The sequence below is a fragment of the Hyla sarda genome, chromosome 10 (assembly GCF_029499605.1).
Source record: "Hyla sarda isolate aHylSar1 chromosome 10, aHylSar1.hap1, whole genome shotgun sequence".
NCBI lineage: Eukaryota > Metazoa > Chordata > Amphibia > Anura > Hylidae > Hyla > Hyla sarda.
In genome coordinates this window covers 66,013,736-66,025,893 of record NC_079198.1, presented here as the reverse complement: position 1 = coordinate 66,025,893, position 12,158 = coordinate 66,013,736, and the positions used below count along the sequence as shown (strand labels likewise).

The 12,158-nt window shown below is 47.1% G+C and overlaps 1 protein-coding gene across 2 annotated transcripts in view; it reads right to left on the bottom strand.

Moving 5' to 3' along the window:
• LOC130293963 (toll-like receptor 13) overlaps window positions 1-11,932 on the bottom strand; it is a 54,290-nt gene extending 42,358 nt beyond the window's left edge. For both annotated transcript variants that reach the window (XM_056543295.1, XM_056543297.1), the window contains exon 1: window positions 11,735-11,932. The gene's annotated coding sequence lies outside the window, so the exon portion shown is untranslated. The remainder of the gene's footprint in view (window positions 1-11,734) is intronic.
• Between the last annotated feature and the right edge of the window lie 226 nt (window positions 11,933-12,158).

Here is a 12,158-nt window from a genome sequence, read left to right as displayed (position 1 = left end):
TATTTGTCTTATGCCTAGAGGACATATTGTAGGTCGTGTACAGGACCGATATTTCATATTGTGCAAAGTTTCTATAAAAGTATGAAGTGTAAAAAAAATGCTATATAAAGCTATAATATAAATTATCTTGCATGGTGAACGCCATAAAAAAAAGCGCAAAATGCGCCAATTTTGGTACCAATAGCGGAATAAAAAAGATCAAAAAGTAGCATGTATCACAAAAATGACACCAATAAAAAGTACAGCTTGTCCTTCAAAAAATAAGCCCTCACTCAATGGTGTAGGAAGAAAAATAATAAAGTGATGACTGTTGGAAAATAACAGAAAAAAAAGGGAAAAAAATTATTTTGCTCAGAAATGAAAAAAGCACATCAAAAGCTATATTAAAAGGGTATCGACATCATCATACCGACCCACGGAATAAATATAACATCACTTTTACCGCACAGTGAACACCATAAAATAAATAATAATTTAAAAAAACGGCAGAAACTTTTCAGTTTTTCAAAATTTTTGGAGTTTTTCACAAAAAATGCTGCATGTGTCAAGATGCACCACTTTTATAAAGTACAATATGTCAGAAAAAAACTATCTCAGAATCACACCGTTCAGAAAAAGTGTTCTAAAGTTATTACCATTTAAAGGGAACCAATCATCAGATTTTACCCTGTATAACGCTTGGCAAAGCGTTATATAAGGTAAAATCTTTATTTTCACCATTCCCGGGGGATGCTCCTGCCCCCAGGGATGGTGAAGATATGAAGTTATAAACTTGTCACCACCGCCGCCGTAAGTAGTCACCTGAGCGGGGAGCTCCCCTCACTTACTCCCGTTCTTCGGCCAGCAGTGACGCCCCCTCCGCTTGATTGATGGGCCGCGTCATCGCTCTGCTCCGTCTGTTCAGTGAGCGGAACAATGACGCGGCCCATCCATCAAGCAGAGGGGGCGTCGCTCCCGGCCAAAGAACGGGAGTAGATGAGAAGAGCTCCCAGGTGACTACTTACGGCGGCGGCAGTGACTAGTTTATAACTTCATATCTTCACTATCACTGGGGGCAGGAGCGTCCCCCGGGGATGGTGAGGACAACAATTTTACCCTATATAATGCTTTGCCAAGCATTATATAGGGTAAAATCTGATGATTGGTTCCCTTTAAAGAGACACATGTCAAATAAAAAAATAAAAAGAGCCTGGTCATTAAGGTAAAAAAAATGGGTCCGTCCTTAAGGGGTTAATAAAGTTTAACCAGCGTTATAGGTCTTTATTATTGTAGTTGCTTTGCGCAGCTCTGTATAACCCAGTATATTGGGTTAAAGGGGTACTCTGTCCTAGCCATCTTATCCCCTATACACATAGGCGATAAGTGTCTGATTGCAGGGGTTCCGGCCACTGGGACCCTTTGCAATCTCTTGTCCAGCACCCCGATAATCCGCATGCATGGAGCCATCTTCACTCCATGCCGGATTACTGGTAACCACAGTCGAAAGCTGTGGCCACCATGCCCACTCCATATATCTCTATGGGAGATATGGAGATACGCGAACACTGTATTTCAGTCTCTCCCATAGAGATGAATGGAGGGGACTTGATGACCATGGCATCTTGAAGCCTAGCACAGCATAAATGTTCAGAAGACTGAGGTGATTGGTCAGAGATCACAGGGGTCCCAGCAGTCGGACCATATGCGATCAAACATGCGATCCTTTGGATAGGGGATAAAATGTCTAGGATTGGAGTACTCCTTTACATTTGAGTGAACAGCCTGTCAGTTTCACTTTAACCTGTTACAGACGCAAGGCATATGGGTACGCCCTTGCGCCTAAGTCCTTATGACGAAGTTACCGGCGTTTAATGCATGCTCACGGGCTGAGCGTGTGTTAAACCTGGTGGGTCCCGACGGCAATCAACAGCCAGGACCCAGGGTTAATGCCAGGTATCACCAAACGGGCCGATGCCCAGCATTAACCCTTTAGACGCTGCAATCAAAGTTGATTGCGGCATCTAAAATGAAAGTGAAAGCATTCCGGCAACTCAGCGGCCCTTACCTGGCCCCTCACCGTCCAATCGGTCCTCTGCTGCTCACAGCCAGCCATGCAGGCTGGAAAAGCAGAGCACCTATAACAGTGATCAATGATATGCTATGGCATATGTATATGCAATCAAAAGATTGCAAGGTCTAAAAAAATAATTGTAAAAAAAATGTGAAAGTGTCAAAAGTGTAAAAAATCACCCCCATTTCCCTGTTTTTTTAAATAAAATGTAATAAAAATAATCACATGTGGTATTGCCGCGTGCGTAAATGTCCAAACTATTAAAATATAAGGTTGGCTAAGCCGCACGGTCAATAGCGTACATGTAAAAAATACCAAAGTCTAAAATTTTGCATTTTTGGTCACTTCATATACCATAAAAAAATGAATAAATAGCAATCAAAAGTCCCATTAAAACAAACAATGGTCCAGATAAAAGCTACAGACCACGGCACAAAAAAATTAGCCCTCATATAGACCCGTATGTGGAAGAATAAAAAAGTTATAAGGGTCAGAAGATGACAGTTTTAAGCATACTAATTTTGTGCATGTAGTTATAATATACTAAAGTAGTAAAATAAAATAAAACCTATATAAATTGAGTATCCTTGTAACTGTATGGACCTACAGAATAAAGATAATATGTAATTTTAAAGAAAAGTGCACTGCATAGAAACTAAAGCCCTAGAAATTTGCAAAATGGCGTTTTAAATTTCACCCTACAAATAATTGTTTTTTGTTTTGCCACAGATTATATTATAAAAATAAGTCATGTCATGCCTGTGCTTAGTGTTCGGAACAAAATGTTCCGAATGCTTAGAGCCGACACCGGGGGCTCGTGACGTCAAGGTCCCACCCCCTCAATGCAAGTCTATGGAAGGGGGCGTGGCGGCCGTCATGCCCCCTCCCATAGACTTGCATTGAGGGGCGGGCGTGATGTAACAAGCCCCCGAGCGCTAAGCACCAGAGTACCCCTTTAAGGTGAAAATAAGCTGAGTCCTTAAGGTGTTAACCCATATTTATTGTTATGCAGAAGGCCATATGCAATCAAAACAACCCTTTTATTCAGATGAGCAGTGGCCCCAGCGGTCAAAGCACCACCAACTTTTCTCTCACCTGGGATTATATTATATTAGATTATATTGGAAAATGTTACATTTGATTTTCTGAAAGTAAAAAATATTCATGGGTAATTATTAATATAGACCTAAATATTGGTATGTTTGGTGTTGGTTTACCTCCAACCACTCAGACCTCTGTATATCAGCAAAAGAGAATTGTAGTTTAGCCCTACTAAAGCGGTACTCCAGTGGAAAACTTTTTATTTTTATTTTAATCAACTGGTGCCAGAACGTTAAACAGATTTGTAAATTGCTTCTATTAAAAAATCTTAATCCTTCCAGTACTTATTAGCTGCTGAATACTACAGAGGAAACTCTTTTCTTTTTGGAACACAGTGCTCTCTTCTGACATCACGTGCACAGTGCTCTCTGTTGACATCTCTGTCCATTTTAGGAACTGTCCAGGGCAGCATATGTTTGCTATGGGGATTTGCTCTTACTCTGGACAGTTCTTAAAATGGACAGAGATGTCAGCAGAGAGCACTGTGCTCGTGATTCAGCAGAGAGCTCTGTGTTGTAAAAAGAAAAGAATTAAGATTTTTTAATAGAAATAATTTAGATATCTAAAAGCAGAAAATTTGCCCGGACCTTCCAGGATAGTGTAAATAGTTATATATATAATGTATATTGTGGATACTATATAATAATATATAAAATAAATTTCTGAGTCGTGCTTCACTAATAATTCGATTGTTTTATTAAAATATCATAATATAAAATGCAATACGTTACTCCTCACAGGGCCCGTGTGAGAAGAACACATAAAATGTAAAATGTAGGCAATCTTACAATATAAATATAAATAGATCAATCACTGGTATATATATATATATATAGCTTAGTATATGCATACAGTTCCTATATTCTATGTAGCAGAATTCCACAATAGGATGCTGTTAAAGATAAAGATTATGTGTCCTTTTGGACAAAGCCGTTTGTATCAAATTGTATACTATGTTACCGATCCTGTATGTAATAGTTGTAACAGCTCAGGCAGCCCACGCTGGAGGCAGGTACAGTTGTTCCCGTGCCTGGGTGGATTATGGCACAAAAAAGCTCCAGGCGGTGGTCCTAGATGGTTCTGATGGTGTAGCCTAGCAAAGTCCTGATGGCAGGCGGTGGTGGTCGTCACAGGCTGGAGGAGCTGGCAAGCGCTGATGGTTTCAGAAGACTGGGAGACCATTGGCGCTGGCAGGCGCTTAGGAAGTTATTTTCCTCACCTCTGGACTTAGGTGCTGGCAAGATATGACCAGAGACCGCAAACTGAGTGCATGGAGCTTGCCTCGCGTTACCGGCGTGTGACGTCAGCAGAACTGGAGCTGGAGTTGTATTAGCAGGACCGGACACATACAGGACTGGATCGACTTCTGCACGAAGGTCCACAAAATGTAATCAGCTTCCTCAGTAGGTAGTGAGCACAGTTCATATGTAGCGTTATTACCAGTGATGGTGCAAACAAGACTAGACGCGTTTCAGGGTTCTCTGGTGCGACCCTTTCCTCAGTAGTCAATGACTAAGACCTGACGCCAGGGCCGAAACGCGTCACCTACCTGTGTCCGTGTCTGCTATGCTGTGAAGTTTTATTTGCAATAAAGAGTTCGTTCTGTATCCTGTAGCGCTGGACATTCTTCCGTTTTGGAAGCTATATATATTTGTGGTCATGGCTCGAAAGGCCGAACGAGCAAGTATACGAAAAAGGAGAACAAGAGTACTTACCGTCCTGAGCCTTGGAACCCCGGTAGATCTAGTACAGAATTAAGAAATACAAAACAGCGGATGAGGTGTGCCCAATAACCGCGACCGAGGGCACGCCTATAGAGGGCATGCCCTATGTATGGATTATGATAGAAAAAGGGAGGGTTGGGTGGGTGACGCCCACGAGTCATACGCCCCTACCTGAGGGAGAGGGGAGTTTATATACCCCACGCCACTCCCACAAATGCAGCCAATTAGGCTTTTTACTTGTGGTCATGGCTCGAAAGGCCGAACGAGCAAGTATACGAAAAAGGAGAACAAGAGTACTTACCGTCCTGAGCCTTGGAACCCCGGTAGACCTAGTACAGAATTAAGAAATACAAAACAGCGGATGAGGTGTGCCCAATAACCGCGACCGAGGGCACGCCTATAGAGGGCAAAGAGTCAAGAGTAGGGTGTAACTCTATTTTATTTGTATCACAACGCCAATACTTTAAACACATTAGCCATTTCGGTAGAGGGATCCGGAATGTACCGGTCAAAACAGCTGGAGTTCCAGCGGCCTAGCTTCTTAATGATGTGAGCTGGGACATCATGTTTGGATGCTGCGGAGGCCGCTCCGATCCTGAACGAGTGTCCTGAGATGACAGCGGGATCATGACCTAGCATGGTGACTAGGGAGCGGACGTATCTGGTAAACTGGGAGGAAGACAGAGCATGCCCAGCCACCGGGAGGAGCGGACTGTCCGCTGCTTGCCCGGACAGCATTGAGAGGAGGTCGGTGAGAGATGAGACTGGGCACCACTGATGTGAGGTGGGGAAATATCTGATGGATGCTCCCCATCTGCAGGTTTTGGTGGACGGAAGGGTGAAAGTGAAACCTAGCCTGTTAGATGATAGCTGGCTCAGGGTCGGCCCGGGTGCTCGGCAGCCGGTGCGTGTGAACTCCCCCGGTCTAAGGAAGCCGTAAAAAGCAAGGTGTATGGCAGCTTTGATGACCGTGCTGAGGTGAAAACCAAAAGGGTGCGTGTCCAGTAAGGAAGACATGGCCCGGAAAAGATCCCCCGTGACCGGTGCGCGAGAAAGAGATTTGGGGTGCGACAAGACTGAAATGCCCTTGAGTGCTGCTTTGATCGGATGAGCAGAGAGTAGAGAAGAGGCGTGAGGGTGCGAGAGTGACCTGTGGTGTTGAAGACCTGTTAAGTGAAGTTTGATGGTGTTCTGGGATAAGTGTAAAGAAGAATGGCAAAAACCAACAAAAGCTAGGGCAGAGTGTAAAGTGATTGTGGGGGAAAGCCCTAAGCCCTGCATGAAGGAGGAGAAAACCGCCAAAGCGGTATCATAAGCCCGGATCGTGCTGGGAGCTAAAGACTTCTTGATTAGAGTGTTGGCAATGGAGACGTATCTGGCTAGTCCGTTAGCAGTTGTTGGAACGGAGGCACCGGGACTCCGACCCGGTCTGCGTCTGGTTGTACCTGAAAAAACACACCGAATTTAGCCCGAGAGAGTGCATCAGCCGCCAAGTTCTTCCTACCTTCTATGTGCTCGATCAAAAAATGGAAATTGTGCTGGAGAGACAACAGAATGAACCTCCTGACAAAGCGCATTATGTGGGGGGACCTAGAGCGTCCTCTGTTGAGAATGTCGACTGTAGCGGAATTATCGCACAGAAATCGAACTGTGGAGTTAGCCCAGGAGTTTCCCCAGACAGCAGCGGCGGCTACGATGGGAAATGTTTCAAACAGGGCTGAAGTTACTGTGAAGTCGGGAATGTTGCGGATCTCAGCTGGCCAGGGGCCGGCTAACCATTTGTTCCCGAAAATGGCTGCGAAGCCAACCGATGAGGCATCGGACACTATAGTCGGGGACCCGTCTGATAAAGGGGGAACGAAGAAAGAGACACCGTTCCAGCTCTCCAAGAAGTGATCCCACATGAGTAGGTCAGCCATCGCCTCATTGTTGATGTGGATGACCTGCCTCTGACCCGATACTGAAGGGAGAAGGTCCAAAAGTCTGGATATGAAGGCTCTCCCCTGCGGGATGATCCTCATAGCGAAAGCCATCATGCCCAGGAGGCTCTGGAGTTCGACCCTGGTTACTGTGCGACTCCTGGATAGGTTGTGTATCATCTCCCGGGTTCTGACTAGTTTCTCCTGGGGAAGCCTAGCCTGCATGTTTACAGTGTCTAGGATGACGCCCAAGAACACCAGTTGCCTGACGGGGCCCTCCGTCTTGTGAGGTGCCACTGGGACCCCGATTTCCTTGAACAGAGACAGTAGTGAAGAGAGGTTGAGAGGAGCGAGACTAGGATGTTCGAGTAGTAAGAAATCATCCAGGTAATGTATGACGTGCTGGCAGCCAGCCACGTTCTGGAGTGCCCAATGCAGTGCTGTGGCTAGTTGGTCAAAGAGCCAGGGGCTGCTCTTTGCCCCGAATGTGAGCTTAACTGCGAAATAATACTTGTCCAGCCACCTGACACCGTGCCATTGCCAGAGGTCTTGTCTGATCGGGAGTAGTTTGAAAGCGTCCGTTATGTCCGCTTTGGACAACCAAGTGTTTCTCCCTAACTGTAGGATAATCTGTATGGCTCGGTCAATAGTAGCATATTTCATGGAGAACTCGTCGGAGGGGATTAAAGCATTGATGCTGGGAATGATGGAGGAATAAGGCGCTGAGAGGTCATAGATTAATCTTCTTTTATTGGAATATTTGCCTGTGGCAAGCCCCAGAGGGCTGACTCTCCAACATGGAAAAGGGGGAACATCAAAGGGACCTATCATGAAACCTTTTGCCAGTTCCTGCTGGATTAGCCCGGACACGATCTCTGGCTCGGAAAGGGCTGACGACAGGTTACCACATTCATGCGTGCTTTGCGGCAAAGCGACTAAACCTGTGTGGAACCCATCGCAGAAACCCGCCACCAGCCATCTCACCCAGTCGGGCTCAGGATGACCAGCTAGGACCTGTGCGAGGACCTGGACCTGTACCACGCCTAGTCATGCCTGAGGGCCCTTCTGGGAGCAGATAGAGCTGGGGTGAGCCCTGAAACAAATGAAACACACGTGTAGTAGTCTGCAATTGCTGTACACGCAGGAGGAAAGATTGAAGTTATTGCAGATCTGGGTCTTGCCCAGGTACCTCACTGGTCTACCGAGCCTATCTAGGGCGGCCACGTTCCTTGGAGCTGGAGGGGTGAAGGCGTTCAGGCTCCTACTGGTGCTGGGTTCCCCTGGGTTGCTGACCTGCGGGCACCAGCTGGAGGAATGCGTGGTCACCCCGCATGCGGTGCAGGAGGGGGCTTTCAGACCCGCGAAATGTTCGCAGTATAGCTCCGTGTCTATGGACCCCCAGTTGGTGACGTAGCCGAACTGCGCGTATGCGGCTGCTACTTTTGCTGAAAAAGACTTGTGGTACTCGTAGAACGTGGTGCCCCCGTACTTGTACGCCATCTGCACAACCCTGTGTAAGTACAGGTCCAACTCCTCCCTGCGGCCAGGGCTGACTGAACAGAGTACGTCCCTGAATAGTCCAAATGCCAGCACAAACTCAGTGACACTCAACTTCCTGCTGAGCCTAGCGTCCTTGCTTTTGAACGTGACCGCCAGCTCCCCGCAGGCAACGGTTTTGGTATCATGTACGTCCGTGGTGGCAATTAGCAGAGAGGCGAGGTTGACCTCTTTTCCCTCAAGGATGTCCTTTTTTATGGCTGCCGGGATGAAATGTGCGGGCGTGATGATCGGTGGAGGATGTGGCATACCTGAAGGCGTGGCCTGAGAGGTAGAAGCCGTGGGCGACGCTGCGGTCGGGACTGCTACGTCGCTCCTGGAGAGTTCCATTAGGTCTAGCCTAGCCTTGAAACCTGACACCGTCGTAAGCACCTCAGTCATCATCGTGTGAAGCTGAGACAAGGAGGCGCTTGAGACTTGATCCTGGGCCGCAGCCTGGCTACCCCGGGGGGCTTGGTCAGCATTCAGCAAGTTGAATAACTCGCCCTTCCTAGCTGAGGCCGGAAAGGGGACACCCCTCCTTCTCAACTCTTCCATTAGCCTGGGGATGGTCCAGGACCTGTACGAGGGCAAGCTGCCTCGGTCCGAGGCCCTGGCAGGAGTCTCAGGAACCGAGAGTGCCTCCTCGATATCCGCTGGCTGAGACATGCTGCTGGCAACCTGTCCGGGCCATAGAAGGGTGCCGGCAAGAATAAGAGGGAAAGAGAACAATAAAAAATGACTAGTGAAAAAAAAAAATATATATATATATATATATGCCCTCCCTATATATGTATGTATACTCTCTGTACACAGTTTTTTTTTTTTTTTCCGTTCTCCTGGCTACAGGAGGGAACTGACCTGCTGAATTTCCTGAAAAGCTTCCAACACCGGGAGTACTGACCGCACGGTAATGGCTTCCAGCTGTGGATATTTAAGGGAACGATTAATTACACATGAATGTGACCGACCGAAAAGGCGTGATGGAGGAAAGTGTGATACTGAAACTGAGGCTAAATGTATGCTGTTGCGCTGAAGAAGAGTCAGAACAGCATACGCAGAGGACCCCACTGAAGATGAGTCAGACGCAGGTGATCCTCTGCCTATGAGTGATGTCGAGTCGTTCTGAAGAAGAGTCAGAAATAACCATGTCGTCAAGCCCCAACTGAAATTGAGTCAGGCTGGGGCCGATTGACGTGAGTGTGGTGACGCACGTGGCTCTGAAGACGTGTCAGTAGCAGCGTCCTAACCGGTGGCGGGAGTGCTCGTGACTGCGTAAATGTACGGGATGAATATGGAGTGATAGACGGGGGGAGAACATACGGTTCCCCTCTTTAATATTGATTCTGTAAGTACCTCAAACTGAAAGCTGTATGAGATGTATACGGGAATACGGACACAATCCGACCACCTGGTACCCTGTGGAGCAAGCAAAACGTGATGAGGCAGGAAGCACCCTGACTGACCGTGACTGCCAACGTTGACGAGCCACCGGCCGTCAAGCTACATATATGTATACAGTGACATCAAGCAAACAAGTTCCGTGCCGTAGTGGTGACAAGCAGCTCCCAACCCCGCTCCCTTGACACCCCTTCCCCCTGGCAACCAGGACCTGCTGGGCCTGGCGACTCCTGCCATGTGCCCACCTTGTATGTGAAAACGAGGGGGGGGGGGGGGAAGGGGGGCTGGAGCAGTGGTGGGAAAGAGTCGCTGCCCCCTGGAGAAATCCGGCGTGATTAGTAGGGCCTACGTGCCACTGGAGGGAAGCTGTGGCCTCCGTGCGTGGCTCTAACTGAAAACGAATCGACCCCCCCCCCCCCAGCCGAGCGGCGAAGGGGAGCGGGACTGTATTGCAGGTCCTGGGAAACCCCTTCCCTATGGCCGGGGCCGTTTGTGTGGAGGCCGTCAGCGGCAGCGTCCCACGGCTGAGCAGCGGCAGCGCCGCGGCGCCGGACGACGCCGTCACTGAAACCCCGCCCCCCCCCCCGGGCCAGAAGCCCCGCCCAGCCAGCGCACGGCAGGAGATGGCGTGGAAGCGGGGCACCAGGCCCGGACGGAGCGGCCGGGCCGACGAGCGGCGGCGGCGGCGCGGCTGAACCAGGGAGGTCCCCCACCCACACCCGGAAGCGCAACACCGGGGAGAACGCCGTAGTGCAGGGCCCAACAACCCGTTCCCCCCCCGGCCAGCCGAGCGGGTGCTGACAGCCGGCAGGAGAGGACGGGCCGCGCGACCCGCAGGAGCAGTGCTCCCCCAGAGCGGCAGCGAGCAGGTGGCAGGCGGGTAACCGGCACAGGGGCCTGGGCCTGCGGCAGGAGTGAATACTTACCGACCTGAAACACGAAACACGAAATAACTGCGACCCACTGCAAACAACTGACACCTCCGAGACGTACGCCCTAACACGGTATCCTGCAAGAGAAATACCGCCCACGAGTCATACGCCCCTACCTGAGGGAGAGGGGAGTTTATATACCCCACGCCACTCCCACAAATGCAGCCAATTAGGCTTTTTACATATATATATATATATATATATATATATATAAAAAAAAACAAAGGATAAGGAGCAGCACTCTGTAGAATGTAAGTCGAAGGTGGGTGCACACGGTCGGAATCCCAGGTCACGGGAGACACTTCACAATGTAGAAAGGAGAAGACTGTAGCACTCCAATAAGATGAAAAGTGAATGTGGCTTTATTCCAATTCAAACATCAAGGCAACGTTTCAGCTGCACGCAGGCAGCCTTTGTCAAGGCTTGACAAAGGCTGCCTGCGTGCAGCTGAAACGTTGCCTTGATGTTTGAATTGGAATAAAGCCACATTCACTTTTCATCTTATTGGAGTGCTACAGTCTTCTCCTTTCTATATATATATATAGATATATATATATATACATACCAGTGACTGATCTATTTATATTTATATTGTAAGATTGCCTACATTTTACATTTTATGTGTTCTTCTCACACGGGCCCTGTGAGGAGTAACGTATTGCATTTTATATTATGATATTTTAATAAAACAATCGAATTATTATTGAAGCACGACCCAGAAATCTATTTTATATATTAATATATAGTATCCACAATATACATTATATATATATATATATATATATATATATATATATATATATATATATATATATATATCTATTTAAGCTATCCTGGAAGGTCCGGGCAAATTTTCTGTTTTTATTTTCTATTTTTCTTGCAACTGAGGTATAGTTGCATGCCCTGTTTTGACCTCGGTTAGTGCTATACAATAATTGTGAGCTGCACTTTCTTCTTTTTTAATTTAGATATCTGTTTAACTTTCTGGGACCAGTTGATTTAAAAAAAAAAAAAAAAAAAAAGTTTTCCACCGGAGTTCCCCTTTAAAGTCAATACATATTACTGACTTACCTTAAAGAGCAGATTGTTCTTTTCTCTGCAGCTCTCTGGTGTTCAGAATCTTGCACTTGGTGAGAGATCTTGCTTTGTGGTGAGTGATATTGTGAGCAATGAGGTTCCTGTCCAGTTGGGATTCAGTAGAGACGACAGGTGAAATCCCTCAGTACGAACTCTTTGTAATAAGTTCAGTTTGTCTTAAACCTCTTTACAATCATGAAGACTTCCTTGTTGAAATAATTGTAACAGAAGAATGTCATCCAGCAACTAACAGAAATGAAAAGGAAGCCACTCCTCTTCTGCATTTCAGCATAAACTGGCACATACTTATACTATTTATTTTCTTAGCAACTATAGTTCCAAGAACATTATTAGCTCACATCCGAAGTTTGTGTGAAGCTTCTGCTGAAACTATCACATGCTATTTTGTTAAAGGGGT